Genomic DNA, 12,779 nt, shown 5'->3' with positions numbered 1-12,779 from the left:
ACCAACCCTGCCACTATGCTTTACCTACTGTACAATTTGGAAAAAACAGAATCCCTCTGGTCTTGTCTCCTAATCTATTAATCAAATACTCCTGGCCCTGTTTCCTAAACTATTAAAGAAATATGTCAACAGCACCTACCTCATAAATTTGTAGAGAAACTTAATATGAAGTGTTTCCATGTTAACGTATTAGAATTGATAAGCACTTAGAGCTTGTTATATGAATGCAGTGTGTCTATATATAGATCATAAGTGGGTAGGAAACATTAGCTCCTCTACATAAACTACTCGTGGAAAAGACAGAACCCAGCCACCGCTACAAATAAAAATTAACAACTCTTGCAAAGGCTGTCCATCTGTTCATGAGTTTTTAGAATCAGAATAAAATTTACTGAAGTTACTATGTCCTTGAATATTTATAATTGCTCACGGTGATGGCTGTAATGGCATTTAATCTTGTGTTGGTGGCACTGTTTGGGAATGCTATAGAAACTTTAGGAGGTAGAACCTTGCTATAGGAAGTCTGTCACTAGGGGAAGGGATTTTAGTCTCACATAATTTCTTGATCACCCTTCTGCTTCATATGTGTGGATGAGAAATGAAATCAGCCAGCTTCCTCCTCCAGCCACCGCCATGGCCTTCCGCGCTATGAGAGACTTTGTCTTCCTAGAAGCACAATTCAGAATATCCTTCCATCCTTAAACTGTTGTGGTCCTGGTGTCTTATCACAGCAACAGAAAAACAATAAATACAATGATGTCATAGTATTTCACACTATGGATGAATTCTAACAAAATTAAATGCAAAGGGAATGTTCGAATCATGACCCTCATGATCTCCTTGAAATGGCTGTTAAAGCAAAGAGCTGTATCAGATGCAGTATCATGGAAATGCATGTGTAAATGCTGCAGTGGAAACTCTGCACTGATGCTGTCTTCTAGCTCTGAAAATCGACATGCCGTGGGCATTTCGCCTATTCCTGGAATAAACGAATATGTTAAATAATATTTTAGGAAACATGTGCTAACAACTATAATTCTGAAAATACAAACTAATGATTATTCAGCCAACAGTTTTTGTTTTTATTTTTTAATTCTTCTCAATACAAGGAAATTGTTATGGGGAGAGTGAGAGCAGTTCATATCAAACCATTTCCAGAGATCACAATTATTTAATAAAATTCAAGTTCCCCATGTTGTCTTATGACACGTTAAAGTCACTTAAGGATTGTAATCAGCAGATGCTGATAACGATAGGACTTAAACTGTGGTCTTCTGATGGGAGCCTGAGTGTTACTTGGGCATTTATTAGAGATGCTAATTTTCAGATGGAAGGAGATAGCAAAATCTGTGTTTTCATCAGTACTGCAGTTGGGTCAGTGGCCCTGAATGCCAAAGGCAGAAAGCTCTGGCTAGCAAAACTTGTGTGGTCTTTGGTGACTTTGCTAACAGATTTCTCTCAGAACCAAACTTCTTTTGCCCCAAAAGAAATCAACTGTTCTTGAGTTACTTGAGAAATTCATTACAACTGTCAGGACAAAAGCAAAGGCTCACTCTTTTTCTCTGAATGCAACAGAAAAGAACAAATTTACTGGGGAAATTGTTTCTGTTCAGATGGTAGGATTATTTAAATATCTTTTTTTTTTTTTTTTTTGACGGTTGAAAAAAGTCAGTAGACTATTGCTTCTGGGGTGTAGGGCTCAGGAGCTCTTGGTGGGACGGGTCTGTTTCCTCTTCACCACCACAGGCGTCTGGCTTCATAGGATCGCACTGGCCCTGCGGATGGCCGCCATGCGCAGATCGGGGTAGTACTTGTTCTTTCGGATCCTGTGCCGGATGCTGCTCAGGGTGGCCCGTGCATTCTTGTTGATGGCGGTCCTTAAGTAAGAAGTAGCTGGTTTGCACTGACCAGATCTGCGGTTCATGACCACCATGATCCATTGCCGTCGGCCGCGGGCTGCACTCCCGCTGTCTTGCGGTGAATCAGCCCGTTGTAGCGGAAGGAGTTGCGGGCTTTCAGATTATTGGGTTCCGCGCTGTACGTCTGCTTATTCCTCTTGATCAGGAAACTGGAGCAGTTCCAAATGACCATCCATTGCAGATGCGCAGACATGGCGGCTGCCTCCTCCCTTATGGCAGACGGAGACGGAAAGAGCTATTTAAATATCTTTTATTGTTAACCTTATAATAAATATATTTTTCTTAGTTTAAGAACTAGTTGACTTTCTGAAAATAAAAAAGAGACATTTATGAACCCATGTCAATTTCTAAAATTTAGCCAGTCTGCAATGTATACATATATTCAAAATATTTTAGATGATAAATATATCATCTATTTGTCAAGGGAATCAATCTTGATACATACCATACAGTGAAGTGTGGTCATCAAAGTAAAAACTAAAAGGGGGGGTGGAATTTAGCTGTTTCTTGTTTTAATTACATAAGAATTTAAAAAATTGTGTCTCCACCTCAAAATTTACATGGAATAAACGCGTGATTTAAGGGAAAATTTATATGGAAATTCTATGAATGCAGCCTGTATGTAAAGAACTTTCCAATTTATCTTCTATCCAGAGAATTTTTTAAATTATTATAGGGGTGGGGATTGTGGAGAAGAAAAGAATATTTAAAAGTTACAGCTGTAGATACTGTCAAGCTCACTCTGTACCATCATGGTTTGTGACATGGTCCCCACCCCAGCCTCCTGTTGGAATAGTTCATTCCCAGTTCGCAGCATTTTCTTGAATGCTGTGGAACTTTTAACAGGAAGGGTCCTGGCATTAGTCAGTCACTAGAGGATGGTCTTTGCAGGCTTCACCTGCCCCTGGATCTGGCCAGTTTGCCTTGCTTCCTGGAACGCAACTGTCAACAAATGATACAGAAAGCTCCAGAGTCCCAGTTTTCACGCGTCTTTACCCACTCTGGTGTGGGCTTTCAGAGGCTGATTTTGAGTTGCCTGTACTCCTCTACATAACCACTCATCCATGTTCCTGTACGTAACTCGAGCCAACTCCTGGTGGTATTGTTACTGCTATTGGTTCAAATCATTGGCACACAACACTAACATACAATACTACTTAATATTAATCAATCCATCCTGAGAATTTTAAACCCCATCAGCATTTAAAGCTCTGGAATTTTTGAAAATAACTATGTATGGGAAAAAGTGAACACCTTACTGGAATTGATTGCATCTGAGCTTGGGAGGAAAAAACACATATAAAAAGATGCGTGTAAATATAATCATATAATTGTCGCTTTTAAGATAGACAATTAGGGCTGGAGAGTTTGATAAATGAGATTGTGTTATAAGGTGCTGCTAATATTTAAGTTTGCTTGGAATTTATTATTTAACTGGATTTTATGAATAAAACCATTACCTTTCTTGCTTCCCTTTTTTCTGTCTCCTCCTCCACCCCCGTTCCTAGAACACTGATTGGTTTACGGGGGCCAAGAGGAAGTCACTCATCCACTGTCTGGCCAATAAGGAACGTCTTTACCTACCTGATGAACAATTTTCCTAAATTAGATCCATATGGTAGACCTGCTGGCGCCTATATTGATTATGATATATTTTTACTACCTGCAGTCTCACAGTAAGAGGAAGGAAGTTCTCTATTCATAGGCTTTTTCTCTTGCAGACTGCAGAGATGACAATAAAGACCTTAAGCCTCCACAGTTCATATTGTAAATTGGATATATTGTCACCTCTCCTGACAGGTAAAAGTGGTTCTGAATCGTGTTCATTCCATCACATTTCTCTTTTCTCCCAGGAATCTAGCTGAAATTCTCTCAGTCCCTGACTCCTAAATTTTTCATTCCTAGCAATCACCAGGCACTACTGCATTAAAACTCAAAGGCAGATGGTCCTTAAACTATTTTTTAATTATAGTATATTAATTGCACAAAGAATGGAGTTTAATTTTGACAATTCCATATATGCACACAGTATCCTTTGATCATATTTACTCCCCTCTGAGTTCTTTTTATAGGCTCATTACCCTCTGGCAAAGGATACCAAGGGTTTGGTTTCTCTTCTTTTTAAGCATCCCACAAAATCCCATGACCGCAAGCTAGTGAAGTTTTCACTTTTGCAGGATAGAAACGGGGCTTTCTGTTGTCATGAGTTCAAAGAAGATGTAAAGTATTTAACCACAGATAAAGGGAAACAGCTCAGTCTATAAGGAACTTGTTACATAAAGAATCTCAGTTTGATCCCCACTATAAATGAGGAGCTCAGTTCATAAAACAATACTTGGACTACAAAATATAAATTTTCAGCAGGGAGACTGGGAGTCCATGGTAACAATGAGAAATTTCAATAACCCAGTATGCCTCTTGCCCTGAGCTTTCATAGAGACAATTGCATGTAAGATACTATACAGTCAATCAGCTTATGTTTTCAAGGCATAGATTTTGTTCAATAGCTCACAAGGAAGAACAAAGACAAGGAAGTGGAAATGAAAATACAAGAGAACATAATTCCATACATCTCCAGAAAAGCACATTCCACCTCCTTGGGCTGAAAAGCCTGGTACAGATCATTTCTGTCCACCTTTTGTGTGCCAAGGGTTGGAATTGTCTTAAATGCAGAATATGTTTCTTTCGAGGATGAGGCACTGGTAACAAGTGTCCAGCACTGTGGAATGCCTATAATCCTAAGGCTGGGAAGGCGGAGACTTGAGGGTCTCTGGCATGCAATGGCCAGTCAGGCTTACCAAATTAGTGAGCTCCAAGGAGGAGAGCAATCAAGAATCACATCTCCCATCAACCTCAGAACTCCACACATGCATGTTCACTCATACACATGCTCACACAACACATGTACACACACTAATTTGTACACCCAAACAACATGCATAAAACTTTAAAGAAAATATTTTTAAAAAATAACTTAAAGCAAGCATTTGATAAACTTTTTGCACCCAGTGTGGATTAGTCTTGGAAACATGACTGGGTAACAAGGGTATGAAAGGACGGAGGACAGACCCACATGCAGAAAAGCTGGGAGCCAGTGGGCCATGCCCACTGATGAAGGTGGAGCAGCTACACAACAGCAGAGAAACTTGGTGCATTTGGCCTAGGGAGAAGATGCTAGCTTCTCTCCATCGTGGAGCAGTTTCAAGATGTAGACACCGAGGGGTCAGAAGCTGGGGTCTGTACTTTCTGTGTATCCTTCCAACATTTGCTCACAGACAAGACAAAGGCTTTTCTCTGACCCTGACAAAGGGAAGGTTTTACCAGTTCCCGTGACTCTGAGGCACTGATACACATTCACTCAGGATTTCATCTACTCCTTATAGATTCACCCAGGCTTTCCTTTACTTCATATATAAACCTGATATGAAAATATCTGACACTTTCTCTCCTATTTTATTCTTTTTGTTCTTAATGGTAGAAAACCTCACTAAAATAACCTCCTGTATCCCTAATGGATCGTATTTTGCTTAAAAATATTTCTACCATAAAGAATGGGATAATAAACAATTCTACATACTCTAAACATCAAGATACTGTGATATCAATATATTTTCTTATGCCTTCTCAACTATCCTGAAACATAAATACTCATTTGCCTAATTGATGAAGCCAAAGAAGTTAACTAATTTTTCCCAATATTATACAGCTGGTAAGCAGCATTCACAAAGTGAAAATCAAATTCACTTGACTTTCTGAACCTACTCTCTCTATGACATGACGCTTTACTAATAATCCAAGCAACAAAGAAGGCAGAAGAATAGGTGGTACAAAGTTAGGAGGACTTGGGAGGTAAGGGCTATCAGGGCAGAGACTGTACAAGCTGGCAGTCAAGTCTTCTGTGAGATGGTCTTTGTCAGTTCAATGTGTGGTTACCTTTGGCAGCTCAATTTGCTATACAACTATAGGAATGTGTCTCCAAAAGTCTGAGCTGAACCTTAATTCTGGGCATAATCCGAACAGACAGGAAGTATAAGTGAGACATCCCAAGACAGCAAAGCCTTCTGAGAAAAGAAGAATAGTGATGGGAACGACATGCAACAGTGGTCAGGTCACAATACAATTCAGACCAAGGGGGAAAAGGCAATACCATCTGCATCCTGCTAGGCCATAGGCAAGTCTTGAAAGTGTATTTGCACTGGAAGTCAAAACATCTTCAGAGTAAGAGGACTTAGAGAAATGTATAAAAAATATGTTCTCCCCAAGAACACTCATTACCTGCACCTTCATTGTATCGGCTCTTTTGAAGAAATGAAGATCATTTTGCAAAGATTGCTACTACTGTGTTCTCTGAGTTCATCAAATTATATACCATATAACAAGAGAGTAAGAGTAGATTTCTCCAGCTTACTAATAAGAATGATGTTAAATTACTGAACGCATACATATATTAGCATAGCACAAGGACTTAACATGAGCTTCTAGAAAATGGCATAAAGGCTTTTTTTAAAACCATCAGTATTAAAACAGCATTTAATCATTTATCGAAGGACAGCATTCTCGGAAGTGTATTTCCCTGACAGTGTGAAATGATATCTCCTAATATAGACACATTCTTTTAGCTGCCAGAAAACTCTATTGCTAAAGTGACTTATTCAGAATGTGTAGGAAGATTTGAGACATTAAAATCTTACATATGAAAAGTGTCTTAATCAGGATTCTCTTGAAAACAGAACTGATAGTATAAATGTGTGTGTGTGTGTGTACATGCAGAGAGAAAATAGAATTTATTATTTATTAGTGTGACTTACAGACTGTGGTCCAACTTGTCCAACAATGGCTATATATCAAGGGAAATATCCAGAATCAAGTAGTTCTTCCGTCCATGAGGCTAGAGGTGTCAGATGGTCTTTAATATACACCAGAATCCTGAAGTAGGAGACTCAGTAAAGAACTGAAGTTGCCAGCAAGAGTGAAGGCAAACAGGCAAAGAAAGAGATCTCCCTTCATCCAGGCCCTTCAGAAGGTCCAAGTAAAATGTATATCTTTCCAGTTCCAAAGATCTAGATTAAAAATGTTTTTTTTTCTACTTCAAATGATATAATTAAGGGGGAAAAAAAAGATCCCTTACAGGTGTACCCAGCCATTTGGTTTTAGCTAATTCCAAATGTAGCCAAGTTGAAAACAAGAAGCCTAGAAAAATAATATATGTCTGGGTAAAATGTGATATTAAGAAAAAACATGAGGACACTGACAAATAAGAACCCATAAGATCACTACAAACATTTAAAATTAATTGAATAGATTTTTCATTAATAACATCTGTCTAGTATACTAAATGCTTTATGAGAGAATGTGAAAGTAACTTATTTCAACAGCTGTCAGGAGCAATTTTTATAAAGGAAAAATGTATGGAGGCATTTATTTCCATGGTATTTTGTCAGATCACAGTCCAAAAATTGAGTCCTATGAAAATTCTGAGTGGATATGAAAAACTCCAAGTTAACAAGAGTCTTGTGACCTCAATTTCTTCAAAAACATGGACTTGTTCTTGGAATGTGTTTTTATGCTCCTCCCAGGTGTAGTGGAGAGGACTGAGTTTGCTTCAGCTGTTGCTATTCATGTGCCTCTGTGGAAAACAAGTTTGACTTGTCATTGTGATTATGTACAGCTTGAACTCATGAGAACTTCACTCAGGTGGCTCTTCTTTATTTTTCTTTTTTTAAAAAGAAAAGAAACTGTCTTTTTTCATCATTTTACATACCAGTCCCGGTTCCCATTCCCTCTCTTCCTCCCATCTTCTCCAACTACCCCCCCCACACACAACCCTATCCACTCCTCAGATAGGGTGAGGCACATTGCTTTGAGGAAGGTCCAAGGCCCTCCCTACTATATCTAGGCTGAGCAAGATATCCATCCAAAGAGAATGGGTTCCCAAAAACCCAGTACAAGCAGTAGGGATAAATCCTGGTGCCATTGTCAGTGGCCCCACAGTCTGCTCCAGCCATGCAACTGTTGACCACATTCAGAGGGTCTAACTTGGTCCTACAATGGTCCTTCCCTGTCTGGGTGGAGTTGGGGAGCTCCCATTAGCTCAGGTAAGCTGTCAGTGGGTGTACCCATAATGATCTTGACCTCTTTGCTCATATTCTTACTCCAACCACTCTACAACTAGACTTTGGGAACTCATCCTGGTGCTCCACTGTGGGTCTCTGCCTTTGTTTCCAGAGGTACTGGATAAAGGTTCTATGGTGACATTTAAGATAGTCATCAATTTGGTTACAGAGCAAGGCCAATTCGGGCGTCCTCTCCTCTATTGCTTAGGATCTTAGCTGGGGTCATCCTTGTGGATTCCTGGGAATTTATCTAGTGCCAGGTTTCTTGCTAGCTCCATAATGACAGCATAGATGCCCCTCAACCGAAGAATGGATAAAAAAAAAAAATGTGGCACATTTACACTATGGAGTACTACTCAGAAGAAAAAAAAATGACATCTTGAAGTTTGCATGCAAATGGATGGAACTAGAAAAAAACATCCTGAGTGAGGTAATCTAGACCCAGAAAGATAATCATGGTATGAGCTCACTCATAAATGAACACTAGCTGTAAAGCAAAAGATATTGAACCTATAGTTCATGATCCTAGATTAACAAAGTAACAAGGACAACCCTATGAAAAACATACATAGATCCACATGGAAAGGGAAAATAGATGGAAATCAACTGACAAAATTGGGGGCATGGAGGTTTGGGGAGAAACGAGGGTAGAAGGGGAAGAGAGAGGAAGAAGCGAAGAACCTGAGGGAATGGCATAGTCGAGATGAGGAAGAACAGAGATGAGAGCAAGGAAAGACATATTTTGATTCAAGTAAGTCTTCTTAACTCTCAGACAGGAAGTTGTCCAATGCTCTGAATAAAGTTGGCTATTGCATGACTTTAGTCCACCTCATTTGTAGGCCCTGCTCTCCCAAGTCCACGCCATCAACTAGACTGGTGAACAGTACTTAGTGTTCCTAAAGATTCAGGTGAATTTTTGACATGCCACTCAAGCTGAAAAATTTTCTCCAAATGACGCCCAGTATCCAAATATTTCTACTTAAACCATTTCAAAGATTCACAGTCTCAGACACTGAGATGTTTTAAAAATTCAACTTTTGTCAAACTGATTTATGATTATGAATCACTTATGACAATGTGATTTATGTTCCTCTCATGGCCTGTGGTATGCTTATTTAACTTAACCAAGTTGCAATTAAGAGAAGACAGGCGTGGTATACTTCTCAATGGACCATTAACAGAAAATAACAGGAAAATTTAGAAACTCTTCTCTGCTCCCTGGGATTCACAAGCTCCATGAAACATGCATGCCAGAGTACCAGACAGAGACTAGGAGGTTGAGTCTCTTGCAAAATATTAAGTACATCCTGTGTTTTCTGGGAAGTTGTCTAAAATTCCTTGGCATAGGCATTTATGGAGTAGCTAATGGAGCCAGAGAGATGGCTCAGCAGGACTGTTGCTCCTGAAAAGGACCTGGGTTCAGTTCCCAACTGCCACATGGCTGGTGGCTCACAATCATTTGTAACTCCAGTTTCCAGGAATTTTTAAAAATTAAAGACTGGCTGCATAAGGAAATCACACAAAAATCATCATAAAGAGAGAGCCCAATTGTTACTAGCTTCTCTTTCACAAGACCTTCATGGCAGTGTTAATTTTTCCATTTATACAGAGAGATTTCTCTTGTCTCAGGAAGATATTGTTGAGGCTGGAGCAATGACTCAGCACGTAAGAGTGTTTGCTGCTCTTGCAAAGGACCTGAACTTGGTTCCCACCACCCATATCAGGAAGTTCACAACTGCCTGTAACTCCAGCTTCAAGGGGATCCCTGCTTCTGCCTACCACAGTGACATACACATATACAAATACAAACACTCAATTAAACCTAAAAATAAATCTTTAAGAAAAGTATAAACTGTTATCAAGGTTTAGAAGACAAGAAACAGAGGAAGCAAGTACTAAATGATATGATCAATATCCACAGAAAAAAAGTTATTAGTCCACAAACAAAAATATTGAGAACTTTATTTCCAAGACTGACCACCCTCTTTAGATAATTTTTTTTTTTTTTTTTTTTTTTTTTTTTTTTTTTTTTGGTTTTTCGAGACAGGGTTTCTCTGTGGCTTTGGAGCCTGTCCTGGAACTAGCTCTGTAGACCAGGCTGTTCTCGAACTCACAGAGATCCGCTGCCTTTGCTTCCCGAGTGCTGGGATTAAAGGTGTGCGCCACCACCACCCAGCCTCTTTAGATAATTTTAAGCAGTCTTCCCTTTTAGGAGCAAATTCATGACTTTATCATTACCATCGTCCGAGATAGAGCACCATTTTCCCCAATTATGATGATCCATTTTCATGCATATTTTTAAAAGTTTTATCATCGCTGAATGTCATCCTTAAATTTTTCTCTTCTTTTGTTAGTTCTTTAATGCTTTTGGTTTCCATAACTCTCAAATGAAAAGTGAGGAACAGAGCAGACCATAGACATCTCCAAAGGATGTTGATGTTTTCCTGGATCATCACAATACAGCGCAATGACTAGGTTGTCATGCTGGTCTTCTGCTTGGTTTCTTTCTGAAATATATGCAGAAAACATTACCTCTCTAAAGGTTATTGTGAGATTTCTGTAAAACATTACTGGTACTATGTTCTGGGAAAGCACCAAGAGTTACCCTAAAGGATATATTTACAAATTTTTTAAGAAAACTACTTCTACTATCTACAAAAAACAATATGCAATCAGACTTCTACATCCAATGGTCCTCCATTTGCAGGGTCAGTTAAACACAAATTAGGTTTTACCATGCCCTGTGCAGTACAGTATAAGCAGATGTCAGATGACATTTATTTGTTTTGTATTATTGATTGTAAATAAACATATATACTTTTTATCAAAAGAGGGCCCAATGCCCTGAGAGTACCAAGCTGCTCACCATGATCTTCAATGATTATATTAATTATAGAAAAAAATATTATCTAGGTAGATCCTGATGTAAAAATAAGTCCGTAAATTGTTTCAGTTTCTTTCTACTTAAAGATTTAATTGTTAATTCCTCTTACTTCTTTCTTCTTTCTGGTTAGAAACACTCAAAAAAAAAGCATCCAGAAAGCTATGTCTCTAGACAGGTTTAGTCAAGAAAATCAGCTTATCTTGCCCAAGTTTCTGTGCAGCTCTCTGAAAAGAGTACTCAGGGAACAACAAATACCTAATCTCTCGCTTGAATTTTATAGACATGAAGTGCCCAATCACAGAAGACGGTTCTGTTGGTCTCAGGGGATTTCTGGCAACTTGAACTCTTGATTGTAGCCTTCCCTATCTTAGAAGAATTAATCGGAAGAACTCTGTGCTTCCCTCCTAATGCTATATAATACTACAGGAGTTCAGAAGCAACACGCTGCCATATAAGGTCAGCGAACCTTATATGAACCTTTAACTGAAGGTACTAAAGCATTAGAAACCCGTTTAGAAATCAGGTGACTCATCTTTCACCTCTAGGACCCCATACACACAGGCCAATTACAACCTAGTAAAATGACAAAATATGACAGATTTTATGTACTATTTTGAAACAGTGCCAAAGTTCTGCCTACCCATGTCTCTCATTCCATGACTTTGGCACCTCACTGTTCTTACCATTCTGTTTCAGTACAAATGTATACTACCCACTAGAATGGCTGGGGAAGAAAGCAGCTAATAGCTCTGAAAAATGAAGTTGGGTCATTGTAACGATTATATATACTTTCCTGTTATATAAAGATATACAGTCATTTATTTAGTTGTTTTTTATCAAGGTCATTCCCTGTAACTTTTCCCAGGTCATTCAGTGTGCTAGGAAAAAGGAAGATTAAAAATGAGTTCCAGAGACTTTCATTACCCTCAAGAGCAAGAGAAGAGAAGCAGCCTCTAGTGTGACTGCAAGCCTGATTAGCCTGCTTAGGAAGCCAGAGTGAAAGGCTCACTCTACACAATGCTTCCCTTTGCTCATTAAGCCTGACATTTCAATGCTTTACTGCAAACTAAAAATCATAATAGCCCTGAACTGATGGTAAGAAAATATTCTGAGTGCACAGAAACATGCTGTGAAACCAAAGAAAAGAAAGAAAAGGCAATGATACAGCTGTTGATGTATTACTGGTAACAAACGCCACTATATATGAGAGTCACGGGCAGAAGTAATGCTTCAGACAGTTTCTCGAGACTCTCAGGCAGTTGTTCGAGTACTAGCTACTAAACTTGCATGACCTACAATTGATGGCGGCCTTTAACCAGAAAACCAAGCACACTGGTTTGCTCTATCCTTTACTTCATTGCCCCATCATTTATAGACACTTAAATTTCTCCATTTCTAAAATCAAAATAGATATTAGCTTTAGTAACAGACACAACAGTGTACAAAACAAAACTGACAAAAAAAAAAAAAAGAGCTACAATGAGGGTGGGCTACTTTGCCCAGATAAACCATCAAAATCATCATTCCTTATGATCCAAGTCTTAGATTAATCGATTTCTGGAAATTGGTGGACTATGGAAAGCATACGCATGTCACTATTTGTCTCATTTTAAGTAAAACTTCTTCATATTACTGATAGAAGTTTAAACATGGGTGTATTTTTTCATAAAGAGAGTAGGTAGTGCCCTGATATGAATAAGAATACAATAGGAATTTTACTGTGAAATATGCTGGAAGGTCCCCCATGGGGATCATAATCACTTCTCATGACTGTGCATACTGACAAACACAAGCATTAGGAGTGCTTTTATCTCCTCTGCTTTGTTTGGGAACAGAGGGAACCAGTATAAAATGCTCATTTAT

The 12,779-nt window shown here is 38.8% G+C and overlaps 1 pseudogene; it reads right to left on the bottom strand.

The window, feature by feature from the left end:
- Positions 1-1,699: 1,699 nt before the first annotated feature.
- LOC130886939 (60S ribosomal protein L28-like) lies at positions 1,700-2,112 on the bottom strand (annotated as a pseudogene).
- Positions 2,113-12,779: the final 10,667 nt, after the last annotated feature.

The sequence above is a fragment of the Chionomys nivalis genome, chromosome 14 (assembly GCF_950005125.1).
Source record: "Chionomys nivalis chromosome 14, mChiNiv1.1, whole genome shotgun sequence".
Classification (NCBI taxonomy): Eukaryota; Metazoa; Chordata; class Mammalia; order Rodentia; family Cricetidae; genus Chionomys; species Chionomys nivalis.
The sequence above is the reverse complement of the archived record's forward strand: the minus strand, read 5'-3'. Positions and strand labels throughout refer to the sequence as shown.